The sequence below is a fragment of the Limulus polyphemus genome, unplaced genomic scaffold, assembly GCF_000517525.1.
Source record: "Limulus polyphemus unplaced genomic scaffold, Limulus_polyphemus-2.1.2 Scaffold6437, whole genome shotgun sequence".
Taxonomy (NCBI): domain Eukaryota; kingdom Metazoa; phylum Arthropoda; class Merostomata; order Xiphosura; family Limulidae; genus Limulus; species Limulus polyphemus.
This window is the reverse complement of record NW_013672047.1, coordinates 30,251-43,739: the sequence shown is the minus strand read 5'-3', so window position 1 is coordinate 43,739 and position 13,489 is coordinate 30,251. Positions and strand designations below refer to the sequence as shown.

At 31.5% G+C, this 13,489-nt stretch overlaps 1 long non-coding RNA gene across 6 annotated transcripts in view; it reads left to right on the top strand.

Moving 5' to 3' along the window:
• The window catches only part of LOC106473719, an 18,166-nt gene extending 5,728 nt beyond the window's left edge, over positions 1-12,438 (top strand). Inside the window, exons 1-7 of one of the 6 annotated variants that reach the window (XR_002613758.1) lie at positions 450-507; positions 3,390-3,632; positions 8,009-8,146; positions 8,241-8,337; positions 9,544-9,601; positions 9,877-10,070; positions 10,180-12,438. This is a non-coding gene — a long non-coding RNA (uncharacterized LOC106473719). Of the gene's footprint in view, positions 1-449; positions 508-548; positions 2,030-3,389; positions 3,633-8,008; positions 8,147-8,240; positions 8,338-9,493; positions 9,602-9,876; positions 10,071-10,179 lie in introns of those variants that run through there. The other 5 variants (XR_002613759.1, XR_001291699.2, XR_002613756.1 and 2 more) reach the window with 5 other exon arrangements.
• The last annotated feature ends 1,051 nt before the right edge of the window (positions 12,439-13,489 follow it).

Below are 13,489 nucleotides of genomic sequence, written 5' to 3'. Positions count from 1 at the left end.
GCTGTTTACAGTGAATTCTGCATGGTCAGTGGAACCTCTCAGGATTTCTTGTCCTTCCTCATTCATTTTCACTGCACACAAATCTCGCCAGGTAGCTCAGCAGAACCAGTACCATGAAAGTGTTCCTCTTCCTCCTCCTTGTCCAGATCTCCATCATCTTTCAAAAGGATTCCCCTATGGCAGCATTTCCCAAACTACGTTCCATGCAACACTGGTGTTTCGTTTGAGATTGAAAGGTGCTCCGTGAGAAAATAATGATTTTAAATTTTAATAAAAGATGCCATATCTATTACACATAATATCTTAGTCTAGAGGTTTGTACTTGAAATATATTTGCATAAAAATGTAAAAAATTCGTTAATATGTAATTTGATTAAATAAATAAATGAATAATATACAAATCTAGAGGGCTGCATGCACAACATACCCTCTACATTGATATTTCATGTGTCTAGTGTAGTGTTCCATAAGCTAAAAAAGTTTGGGAACACTGCTCTAGGAGATAAGGTATCTGTATAAACTCTTTGGAAATTTCAGGTTGATGGTCACCAGATCTCTTTATAGTTTGTCAAACTTTGGGTCATTTTTTTGCAGTTGTGCATGTACAATTAGTTATGATCCATAAGGACAACTCAAATGTGGTTTCCTATATCCATCACCAGAGGGTACTCAAGTTTCCACAACCTTATCTGCTTTTTCTGGGCCCATTCTCTACAAGTCTAACTGGTGGCTTGTCACTTTCCAGGTGCCCTGAATCTTGTCACAGATTGTCTCTTGGGGTCCAACAAGATTCTTTCCATGGAGTTGTCCCTCAATCTTCAGGTTCTCCAGTGGCTTTGCTCTTGTTTGGGCACCCTCCTCATTGTTGTCTTTGCTACTAACCAAAATGTTAATAAAATGTGGTAAAATAATTATTAACAGTAAAGAGACCTAGGAAACATTCATAATTATGGCTTGTTCTCTGGAAAGTCCCAGTATGGGCATTCTTCAAGCTGTATGGATTTACATTAAAAGTGGTGATGTCAAAAGACAAGTAAACACCTTGGCTGAATTGGAGAGAGTAATGCAAGACATTTGCAGCAATATTACACAATTGTACATTGATAATTTTCATTTCAGCATGAAAACAAAATGTAATGCTTTGTGTAGAGCAGAAAGCTCACATACAAGAGCATTGTACATCATATTCACTTTTCATGTGTATTTTCTTGGTATTATTCTGCACCATTAATAAATTCATCATCTAGTTCCCATTGCATGTTGTTTGTGACTCGTGCAAGTGTATCACTTGGGTGTTTCCATACTTATTTCCATTACTTTATATCACTTATAAGGCTATAACATATATTTACTCTAGTTAAACAGAACATTAACCCTTAGAACTTGCATTTTGAAAACCAGCAGTATCACATATAACAGCTATATGAAATATACTTATACAAAATCACACTCACCCAGAAAACTTTATGGAAATATTAATAACCTCTAAATGAAAATGATTAGATATTGCCTTTTTCTGAGTATCCACATCCAGTCTTTGTATTAAAAATATACTCTAGTTAGAAATATTGAAATGACATTAAACTAATTTCTCTCTTAGACCAAGAAAAAGTGGAGAAAATTTGTTTAGCTTATTAAATAATTAAGTTAATTCTATGGCTGAAATAGTGAGGTGAAGCTAGAAAGTACATTGGTAATGATCAGTCAAAATATTATTGACTTTTGTAATCTTTTGGTTCAATATTGGAAGTTGATATGGTGAAAAGTGTTGTATCACCAATATACAACAAGATGTTGGGTCCAAGGAGTAATACAACTGACTATACTTAAGTCATGAAGAGTAAAACATTGATATCAGGATGTCCCCCATTACAGAGTACCTTCAGTTTTGGTTCTTCTGAGCAAAAGGTTTACTGATGTATAACCAGAAAAAGTATTTATTTGTATACCAACGGGGCAAAAGATTATTCTCTTATTGACACTGCCCATGCTCCAACTATAGTCGAGAGAGATTTATACAGATCTAAGTGTAAGGATGTAGATCAGGGTTGTTACCTCATTTGCTACAAATAGTATTCATTTAAAACAAAGATATGTAATTGTGAGTGCACAAACCAACAACTCAAGGAAATTTACATAAAGAATAAGAATTCAGATGGAGGCTTTGATTATCACAAAATTCTGACTGTTAACATTACATGAAATCAGTCTATCATAGATCGTTATTCTTTGAGGGTTTTTTTTTAAACATCCAATAACAATTCTATTACTTCATTCAACAAATTATTTAACTATTTTGCACATGCCACAAAACCTCTAGGTTAACTGTTTTTTAGAATTCAGCATGTCTCCTTGAATATATCAACTGCAATTACCAGACCCGGGCTTCTCGACCTCTGGCCTTGCATGTGTCTTTCCAGTTGCAACATCTTGCCTTTAGAGCTCTAGTTTCTTTTCATAGTTCCACTGTTTTCTTTGTCAAAGAACTTCTTCCCAGAGAGGATATATAATCGATCATTTATTTCCTGGAGTTTGTCTCATTTTTAATAAACATCCAATCAACTTTGTTGATTTAATAAAAAAAAATTACAGCAATAACATAACTGCATTATTAACTTCCAGTTTCAAGTCTCACCCTTAAATAAACATATGTGGTTAACCCTATAAGACGCGGCACACACTTTAAATTTATCTCATGTCACAAAATGTTACTGAGTTAAATTTAATTAAACCACTTTACTATCAATGTATTTTAATGAACTAAGAATAACGTTATAATTTAAAGCTTTATATTGTTTTTAATCCTTTATTTCAAAAGAAACATTTAATGCATTAATTAAAACTTCAGTTTTGTTTTCGCACAGTTAAAAATATCTTAATTTTTCTTTCTTCATTTTCAAATTTACTGTGCCATAGTACAGGTTTTGCCCAAACAGTCAAAGTACACACATATACTGCATGTTTACCACTAACTTAGTCAAATTCCAAGAAGTCAGTTCCAAGAATGGCATTGTAAAAGTTCTCTCACACCAGTAGGAGCCACGCCCACATAAAATTAGAAAGGGCTGTTGCTTAGCAACAGATCAGATTTGAATGGCATGTTTATAACCAATAGAAAGAGAATATTTTACAGTATATTTCTCATGTATTATCTATAACCTATCTTGATGTAAACATTGACTACAAAGATGTAAAATTGCTAAGTACATTGTTGGAGATCATTGTCCCTCGCACCTGGCTATTTTTTCTCACCTTATAAATATTAGTTTGTTAGACAGTTAAATTGCATTTAGGTTTTACTTTTATATTGTAGTTAATTATATATTATTTAGGTTTTAATATTCGTATTTGAAAGGTTTAGTGATTTTTCAAACTTATTCTATTCTTAGCCTCTCTCAAGAAGTGTTACCTAACTAAGCGATCACAACAAAATTCGCTGGAGGTTAAACTGTCTCTGCCAAAGATAATGTTATATCACCTGCAGGCACCTGTTGACATAAATAATCAGTGATAAAGAATAGAAAAGGAAAATAAAACATTAAAGATATATCATAAGTGAAAATGTAAAGACGTGAAACTATACATATGACCCAAAGAAGATATTCTAAGGTGATTCAATGAAGAGTTGAAAGGTATGTACATATTTCTATTTCTTAATTTTATACATTTCATTGCACTGTACATTGATGATAATAGCTAGAGTTAGTTATATCACAGAGAAAATGGAACATAAAATATATAAATCTTCTTTAAAAAAATTTTGATATTCATTTACAAGGCTCTAGAGATTATGCAAATCAAATGTGAAAACTGTAAGATAATAAACAGTATTTTCATACTTAACATGAAAATCACCTTTCAGGTGAAATATTCAGAGTCTGATTGCAAATAACTACATTAAATAATGCATTTTTTATTAGAAATAGTAGAAAAAATCAAAATTAAATATTATATTTTTCTGAAACTACATACTTTTAGGAAAGATCTTGCCAAAGTTCATCCACTAGTTTTATTTTTGGAACGAATATAATGATAGTGTTAGGTCACTACAATGTTGGGACCCAGTAGTCATAGGGTTAAGTAATCTGATTCTTTGACTGTTGTTATTCATCACATTAGTATTTACTAACACTATTGGTCATTAATTTGTTCATAAAGTAACTGTTTAAAGATGATAATGCACCTTCACATAACAAACTTGTATTTCTTTCAACATGCAAGAAAAACCCTGGAATTTATAGATTTCTCAAAACATAAAAAATGTACTTTGGATAGCCATGATTTCTACATGATATAAATAAATAGTCTCTTAAAACTAAAATTCTTCCATACACAACTGATTCATTGAGTGACAGGGTTCTTAACCACTGGTACAGTACATTTATTTTTGACACACAACATTGATGATTGGGAATTGTATGATGTTCCTATACTATCAGAGGAACTAATAACTGTCTATAAGCTGGCAATTCCAATCGTCTACATTGTTGTAAAGTCTATGAATTATGTTTCTTAAAAAATTGGCTTTCTCTAAGACTTTCATGTACATTTTTGTGCATTCTTGGTTCAGATCCACACAGATGCTAAAAATGCCTGCATTCAAACATGCTCCCTCATTCCAGGTCCAAGTTATGAAGAATGCAATAGTCTATTTGACCTATCATCAATCTTTGTCACTTAAGCTTCTCTCAGGATAAGGTGATTTGAATAGGTAGGTTTCATCCCATGATGAAAAACTTAACTTAAGAGCAAACTTCTTGATCATGTAACTGTCTATGATGTGTAAACCTTCCACCTTTATGGTAGCATTTGTCTCTGTTGTTACTTTATAATTTCATATAATGGACAGTCACCACACCTATAATATCAATTGACTTACACATCTTATTCTTACTGGCATCACATGCACATATTCTGCATTCACCATCTAGTCTCTTTCTGATTTGTTGTTACTTATTACATTGATTATTTATTTCCTCGCCTTTTTGTGGCTTGTTAATGTTACTTCGTATATATATATATATATTCTTTTTTTTATTGCTCTCAAACTTCTGGACTCTCATTATCATAGCTCACAGCTTTCTTATATAGTTTCCAGAGTTAGTTGATATATCATCAGTCTGTCATTCTCTTATTGTCTCAGTCTAGCTCCTCTTTCCTCCTTACTTTCCTATCTGCCAATTAATCTATATATAATCGAATTTTTTGTAATAAGTTTCAAATTCATACATCTGTTTTATGATCAGTTACCCTCGTCCATTGATATTTAGATTAGAAAATTTTGTTTCATTTCTACTCAATCTCTCTTCCTATTAATTCAAATTATATTTTTCTAAGTCATTTAGTTGAACTACTTTGGTTATCTCAGAATATATAAATATTTTATTATCTTTCTTGGCATTCTTTTTCTGAATTTGGTTAGGCCATTAAGTTTCAACAATGTGAAAACTGCTAAGTTATCACGTGATCAATATAACAGTATGTTTACAAATATTATTATTAGTATCATATTCATCAGTTTCCATTTATCAACTTTCTTCTTCTCAGATTTTGCTTTTAAGTTATCTATATGTTGTTGCAATTACCTGATAGTTAATCCTGACTTCTTCTGCCGGATTGTGTTTCTTCTAATATTGCTTTTAATGCTAAATTAGATTCTAATTCTCTAAACAAAATTATTTCCTAGGTTGTCATTAACTATTGTAAATTTTATATATTTATATTTAACTTTGCTACTGTGTACCTAGTATTACTTCTAAAACTTGGGGTAGGCAGTAGCTAGGGGAATACCCTAGACACTACAGTGTGATTGGCTGCCTCAGGGGAGGGGTAGAGACAATGATGAAATAGTTTCACGAAGTGATGCATTGCTAGGGGTATATTGCTAGGCTACCATAACACTTGACAGGTGAAAATTTTCATGCTGTCATGAAACTTGTTGATGGAAGTTGTATACTACCAGAGAGCATGTTGCTAGGATATTTCACGTGACCTCATAATTCGAGTGTCACTCAACAGAGCTTGTTGCTCGGAGCATCCACGAAGTGATATCAGAGGGAGTGTTATTAGGGGACGGATGATATAGTTTGATACAAGAAGGTCTGTTACTATAGGAGGATGCTATTACTAATGTTTTATAGGCAGTTGGTGTTATTAGGTGGTTTATCTTACTAGGCATATTTAGTATGTTTTACAAAAGTGGACGGTGTTTCTATTGGCAGATAGTGTTACTATACTCCTATAGGACTGCATACAGATTTAAACTTCTCTCAATTTGTGTTTATAGTTTTCATTTATATGTTTAATTGCAAATGTTCTGCAAAGTTGGGTGGTGTTGCTAAGTGGATTGTGTTACTAAGGGCAATGTTTCTATAGATGGATGATATTATCAAGAATAGGGTTTGTCTAGGCAGATGATGTTTCTATTAATGGATAGTTCGATAGAATGATCTCATCATAGGATGTCTCAACATGTGATTACATCATCAACATTTTAGTCTATATTTGAATATATGTCCTAAAAAAGTTAGAAATAAAACCACTATTTTAATGAGACAAATATAGCATTGTGTATGTCAGTTTGTATCACACATACTATCTTATCTTATCCATTATTTCAATGAGACACTTAGTATAACATAGTATATTACATATGGCAGTTTTTATCATACAAAGGCATCACTAGGTATTTTATAGATTCAAGGCTCGAGTCCATAAACGCAGGAATTTTTTGCATTTCAGTATGATATCAATCATGATTTTAATTCTGGTTTTCCAAGACACCAACTGATGACTTAGGGCACTGTAAAATAGAATTTGGGTATAGGCCCCATGTGCCAGCACCTACTGACAACTATGTTATCATATACACTATCGTAATTTATCCATTATTTGAATGATGCAAATATTATTGCCAATAATTTACCTTACATACTTTTACAAGTATAAAACACTTTGCTAATACATTAGTTTTATTGCTTTCACTTCTATATATAACTTGCATAGCATATTTTTACACTTATCCTCCTGAAAAAAGATGGATTTTTCATAACATAATTATTTAAACTTCTAATTAATTTAAATCTCATGTTTAGCTTCATAAGTTAATGTATCTATTTGTTCCACTAAAGTTTAAAGGATCTATGTAAATAACTGTTTAAAAATTACTGTTGTAGAAATATTATTCTTACCCTTCTGTAGAAAATTTTTCACAAATCTTGTTTCTTGATAGATTAGAACATTAGGCCTAATGCTGAATTATTCTGATAATATATAACAGGTCATATATAGTCTGAAATTTGCATCATTCATTACCTACATATGTGTTTATACATAGCACTCCTTTAAATGTATTGTTTTCTCATAATTCATTAAAATTAGTTTGCTTATGTTAGGTATTGATTTTTCAAAGTCTAATTTTATTCTTTTTTAAATACTTAGAATCTTCCAATCCCATGTTATAATAGATAATTGCTCATTGATGATCATATTTTGATGTTTCAGACTCAGAAAATGTAATTTTTCATATCTTTCAAAACAGATATACATTTTGAAACAATGTTGCGGTAACTTGTATAATCCTTTCACTTAAAAAATTATACAAATTGTCATTTCAAAATCAGTATTGTTATATATCAGATTAAATCTAATACACATTGTTTTCAAATATTGCATGACAATAGAACAAGTTGAGGTCATAGACAGCCATATAGCTAATGATCCAAGGTCAGTCTTGAGATGACCAAGTCTATTTCACAATATATAGCAAGCAGTCAAATCTGGATCACTCATCCCTATATAAACTGTAGTCATATCAGTCTACAATGCAACTACAGTATCTTATAGTTCTACTAGCAATAATTATGAACAACTCACCTAGTGTAAGTATTATTTATTCTATGTTTTAAATATATTCCTGAACTAAATGAAACAAGTACTATTACAGAGCTCTTTCAGTACTGATAACATGTAATCAAGATACATTACTTATATTTGTGTATTTATGTAGGATATGGTCCCATTATCCATGAGCTATGACAAGCTAAAGAAATTAGAAAGAAATGCATGTCTGCAATTAGGTGGAATTTACTTCCTTCTGTGGCCTCTAACTGTTGAAGAGACTTAGAACTTAGGGGCTCTGAATACTGTAAGTTGTTTTCATATCATTTACAAAATTATATTGATTAATACAATTTTCTACACTTGTACAAGATGATCGCATTTACTTCTTTCCTTTACAGACATGCAGACTTCCTGAAGTGTCAAGCGTACATCTAAGGAAGAAGGGATAAGTTTTCAACGTTTTTGCAAAGGTAAATATTTGCATGTCTGAATACTGTAAGTTTCTTTCATATCTTTTTAAAAATGATATTAATTAATACGTTTTTCTACACTTATACAAATACTTATTATTTTTCTGTCTTTTGCAGATTTTTGTTGAACATTCCCACAAGGAAGACGGTTTGATTTGTTTTTGTTAAGCACAAAGCTTCACAATGGGCTATCTGTGCTCTGCCCACCACGAGTATTGAAACCCTGATTTTAGTGTTATAAATCTGTAGGCATACCATTGAGCCACTGGGGGTTAAGAAGTCAGAAAATTTGTTGTTAAAAACAGGGAATAAGAGAGTTAAAAAGTACAATGCAATTGTCACAACATACAACGTATCATTTCATCCTAAGTCATATGGACAGCCACTTACAAACATTATGAACACACTCAATCAGAATATTCAGAACAAATTGGATGAGACAATAAGTTATTTAAACAACAGAGATAAAGTTAGGGTTTGTGTTTATTGTAATTATATGGATAAACCAATGAGTATTTGTTAACAAAATAAGGAACTTGTATTGAACCAAAATGACCTTAACCAGCATTAAAAAGTCAAACAGAGTAAAAAGGACATAGTATTAAATGAATTATTTAAATTTGAGTTCACTACATTGGAATTGCCTGTTAGTAACAGTGAATACAAGTTATAGAACATTAGTCTTGATGGACTTAAAAAAAACAGTTATTTATATAACGAATAATGATCTAAACATTCAAATTCACATATTCTTTTCAGACAATTTTGATATATGATATATATATAGGTCATTCATGTCATGAAAAGATATTCCTATGGTGTCATGATAATCACTTTGATGTTATTACTTCAATGAAGGGTTTCCTCAGGATAGGTTATTATTGTTCACATTATGATACTTTAAATAAACGTCATTGTTTCGGTTATTGTAATGTTTGTTACAGTAATGAAAGTTCGAAAGGTCAACCCATAGTTTGTGCTGATTGTAACATCTTTTGTAAATTGACCAACTGTTACAGCAGACATAAAACAAGAATAAAAAACAAACAGTATCTTAATGTGATAATTTTTATTGATGTAAAAAATGTTTTGTTGTTATTGACAGAAAAAAAAACATAACGAGATTTTCATCAATGTAGTAAAATAAAATGCATAAGAGGTAAATCATTTGTTTTCTCCAGAATAATGACATCAAAGATTCATCTAATAAAGATTTATTTTTAATTTTGAGACTGGCAAGGAAACCAGAATGCATGGGGTGAATTACTGTGTGGTCCATGATTTTAATGGTAAGGAAACTGTTTTTAAAGGTCAGAATTTGTCTGACAAATTTGTAAATTCTTATTTTCGAAAAAGCATTAGAATTAAACTGTTATAGCTCATTGCATGAAAGGTCTTGATGGGAATTTTATTCTGAATTATTTTATTTGTCAAGAGATAATGCTTGACCTTATCATAAATGGAGGAAAAATATCGTTAAAACTGTTAAAAGTCTGAAAATTAGAATCAATGACAGTTATAATTTCATACTTGTGGCTTTATCATTATTTCTTAAAACTTCTAGTCTAGAAAGCCTGCAGAAAGAATATTTTCTGCACCTTTTCAACTAAAAATCAAAGAGTATCAAGGACCTATACCAGATGCCAGCCTTTACTTACCCGACATCAAGTCAGCACTCATAAGATGAAAATTCCTTGACTGGCACTGTCAGTGACGAGAGGAAGGGTACATCTTTGACTTTCAAAAATAGATGTACAGGTAAGAAAATAATGCTATCATTATTTACATTTATTATATTTACTCTTATACTTTGAAAGTTATTCTCATAAAATTGGGTTGAAAGTTATATTTATTATTCTGTCTTTAGGTATTGCCAATCAGATGTAGACATACTTCGACAGAGCTGTCTTCAATTCAGTGAAAAGTTTTCTCACAACTAGTAACATAGACTGCTTCAGGTACACAACCATTACTTCTATATGCATGTCTGTATACAGAAGTAAATTTATACCACCACAGTTGATAGGTATCATACCTAACCATGAATATTTTACATCCAACAGTTATAGCCAGGTAATTATCCATTTCAAATACAGATATCTGAGGGGGGGGTCAAGATCTCACATGACTTAATGGTGGTGAGAAACAAAATCTTGAATTATAGAGTAAACGGTTTCTGTAAAGAACATATTCTGCAGTCTATGAATTTTATGGATGTTATTACTATAGCTGTAATACATGTTATGATTCTGATACATGGCATGTACTTCTAAATGGACCCATGTGGTTTGCTAGATAGTGTACCTTAGAAAGACAGCAACAAAATCTCCAAGCTCAGGGGTACAAGGTCATATTCATATTGCAACAGGAAATTAAGAAGATAAGGCTAACGATTTTGACTTGATTAATTTCCTTGGGAACAACACAGTAGTTTCCTGCTTGGATATACAAATACCTTCTATGGAGGAAGAGTCGATGCAAAGGATGTAAAGGAAGGAGAAAAGATCAAGTACATAGACTTTTCATCCCTATATTCACAGATGAACAAGTACTGTGATGATCTGATTGGACATCATAACAACAAATTTAACTGATTAAAAAAAATTATTTTGGTTTTATGACATGTAAAATTCTAGCCCCAAGGAAACTCTACCATCCTGTTTTACATTTTAGAAGTAATGGCAAATTAACTTTTCCCAAGATCACTACTACCATGTAACCAATGTGATAATGAGAGAGCTTTCATCAGTGAAAAAAGCAGTTGAGTGTGGCTACCAGATAATGAAAATACACGAGATTTACCACTTTCCCATTAAATTCAGAAATTTAAGAATTATCTTGATACTTTTCTTAAAATAAAGCAGGAAAGTTCTGGATGACCCTCTCACTATTTATCATTGCAGACAAAGCATAATTTCATTGCTCAGTATGCTGAAAATGAATGAGTACAACTGACCTCAGAAGACATAGCTTTTAATACAGGAAAAAGGTCAGTTGCAAAACTTTGTTTTAATTCATTTTGGGGACGTTGAGGTATGTCTGAGGAGAATCACAACTTACATATGTAACATCTGTTAAAGGGTATCATTTTTTAATGAACAATAATGCTAAGTAATAACAGATGTTACTTCAGTTAATGATGTAGTAATTACTCTTCATTGGAAACATAAACATGAGTATCTGCCCTAGAAAGACCAAACCAACATCTTTCTGGTAGCTTTCAACACTGCTCACACTCATAAGAAATTATACCATATGCTTGAGAAGATATTACAAAACAGACAGTATTGTTTACATTATCTTGGTGAATTTATAGACAAGCTCAATGGTCGTCACATTGTGGGTCAGTGATTATCCAAAGAACTATGGATACTTACATGATGATGAGAAGTTTTGTTGTAAATTTAGAGGGTTTACCCTTAATTTTATCAACAGTTAGAAATTTAACTTCTCAACAGTGAAGAGTATAAAATATCAAATATCTTCAATCCTTTTCAGCATCTGATAATGGTAACAAATGCTAAGAAGATATGTAGAAATTTAAAAACTCAGACCATTTATAACAAATAAGAAAAACAAGAATTATTATCTAGTTTACACTAAACAACACATCCTTCCAGACTTCAATGCTCTACCATATGGATGTTGAATTTTTCATCTAATGGAACAAACTTCTCATCATGGTCTATGGACTGAAAAGGAAGAATGTGCAGGGCCTTGGGAGAAGATCCCAAATGTGTTCAAACATGATTTTCAGATCTATATTAGGGAAGTTCTGTTTCATTTATTTCTCATTAAAGTTTGAGATGTATAACCATCTACAACACCCTTTTATGTTTTTAGTGTCAGGTTCAACAGGAAGTGGTAAATCACAGTCTGTAAGCAAAATTTTAACTTCATGATGTTATCAATCCTATTCCTGAAAATATAGTGTGGTTTTATAATGAATTTAAACCTCTATGCACTGAAGTGGTGCAAAGTATTTCTAGAATTTAGTTTGTTGAAGGATTGCTTTAAAAATATCATGATTATGTACAGTCTGATAAACCAAATCATTTCATCATTGATGATTTTATAAGTGAAAATGGAGAAAATAAACGAGTGTCTCAACTTTTTACACATGTAAGATTATTATTTGAATTGATCAGTGTTTTATAGTGTACAAAATCTATTTCATCAGGGTAGAGAAATGTGTAATATTAGTTTGAATTTACAATACATTATATTGTTCAAGAAAGTCAGAGAAAATCCTAGTTGAATATTTTAGCAGGACAAATGTTTCCAGCATGTGTCAAGTACTTCACAGAACCTTATCAAGATGCAATGAGACAACCATATATTATAGTTACTTACTCATCAATTTGAAACGTCAAACGGCTGAGTATTTGCACCTGAGGATAGGTCTATTTCCTGAAGGTAAAGTCATAGTGTATGTATAAAAGTAAGTTTAAACTGATGTTTCATGGAATATATACTCAGTTATTATCATGACTGCAACCATGATAGAGCTAGAAGGATTTTATCTGAAGGGAAGACCATATGTAATTAAAGAACTAGCATTCAAATGTTTAGTCACTGGATATATAGGTGTATTTTTGCTTAAACAACCACTTTCGATAGAATATCTTTCAGATATAAATTGTCATCAGTATATTAGTGACATGGTACATTCATCACACCCCATGAAAAACTGGAAACATTGACTATCTCTACCAGTGGATTGTGGCTAAATTGTGAGAGAGAACTTTACCACTATTTGTCAAAAGGGAGATTGAAAACCAAGATATTGAAAAGTCTGCTGACAATTCCTGGTTATAACCTGGAACTGTTTGGATGCTGCAGAGTTAATCAACTTACAAAATCGACTCTATCCTATCTATTTAATATTAACAATCATTATCATTGTAGTGTAAAAACAAAGTAGATGTTATATTTAAATGGATGTATGAATAGTTTTTAAATGTTGTACTTACAATCTCTTCTCATTTATTCATCATGACAGGGTTAAAGAACATCATGAGTTACTCCAAGCATTACCCAAAGCTACAGATAAACAGATTAAAGGAATAATTGTCGGAGCTAAAAATGATTTTATTATGTGCATTTGTTAATGTACTTTAGACGTTTTACAAGGTAATATTCCCATAACGAACATACAAAAGCAGAAACTTTAAATG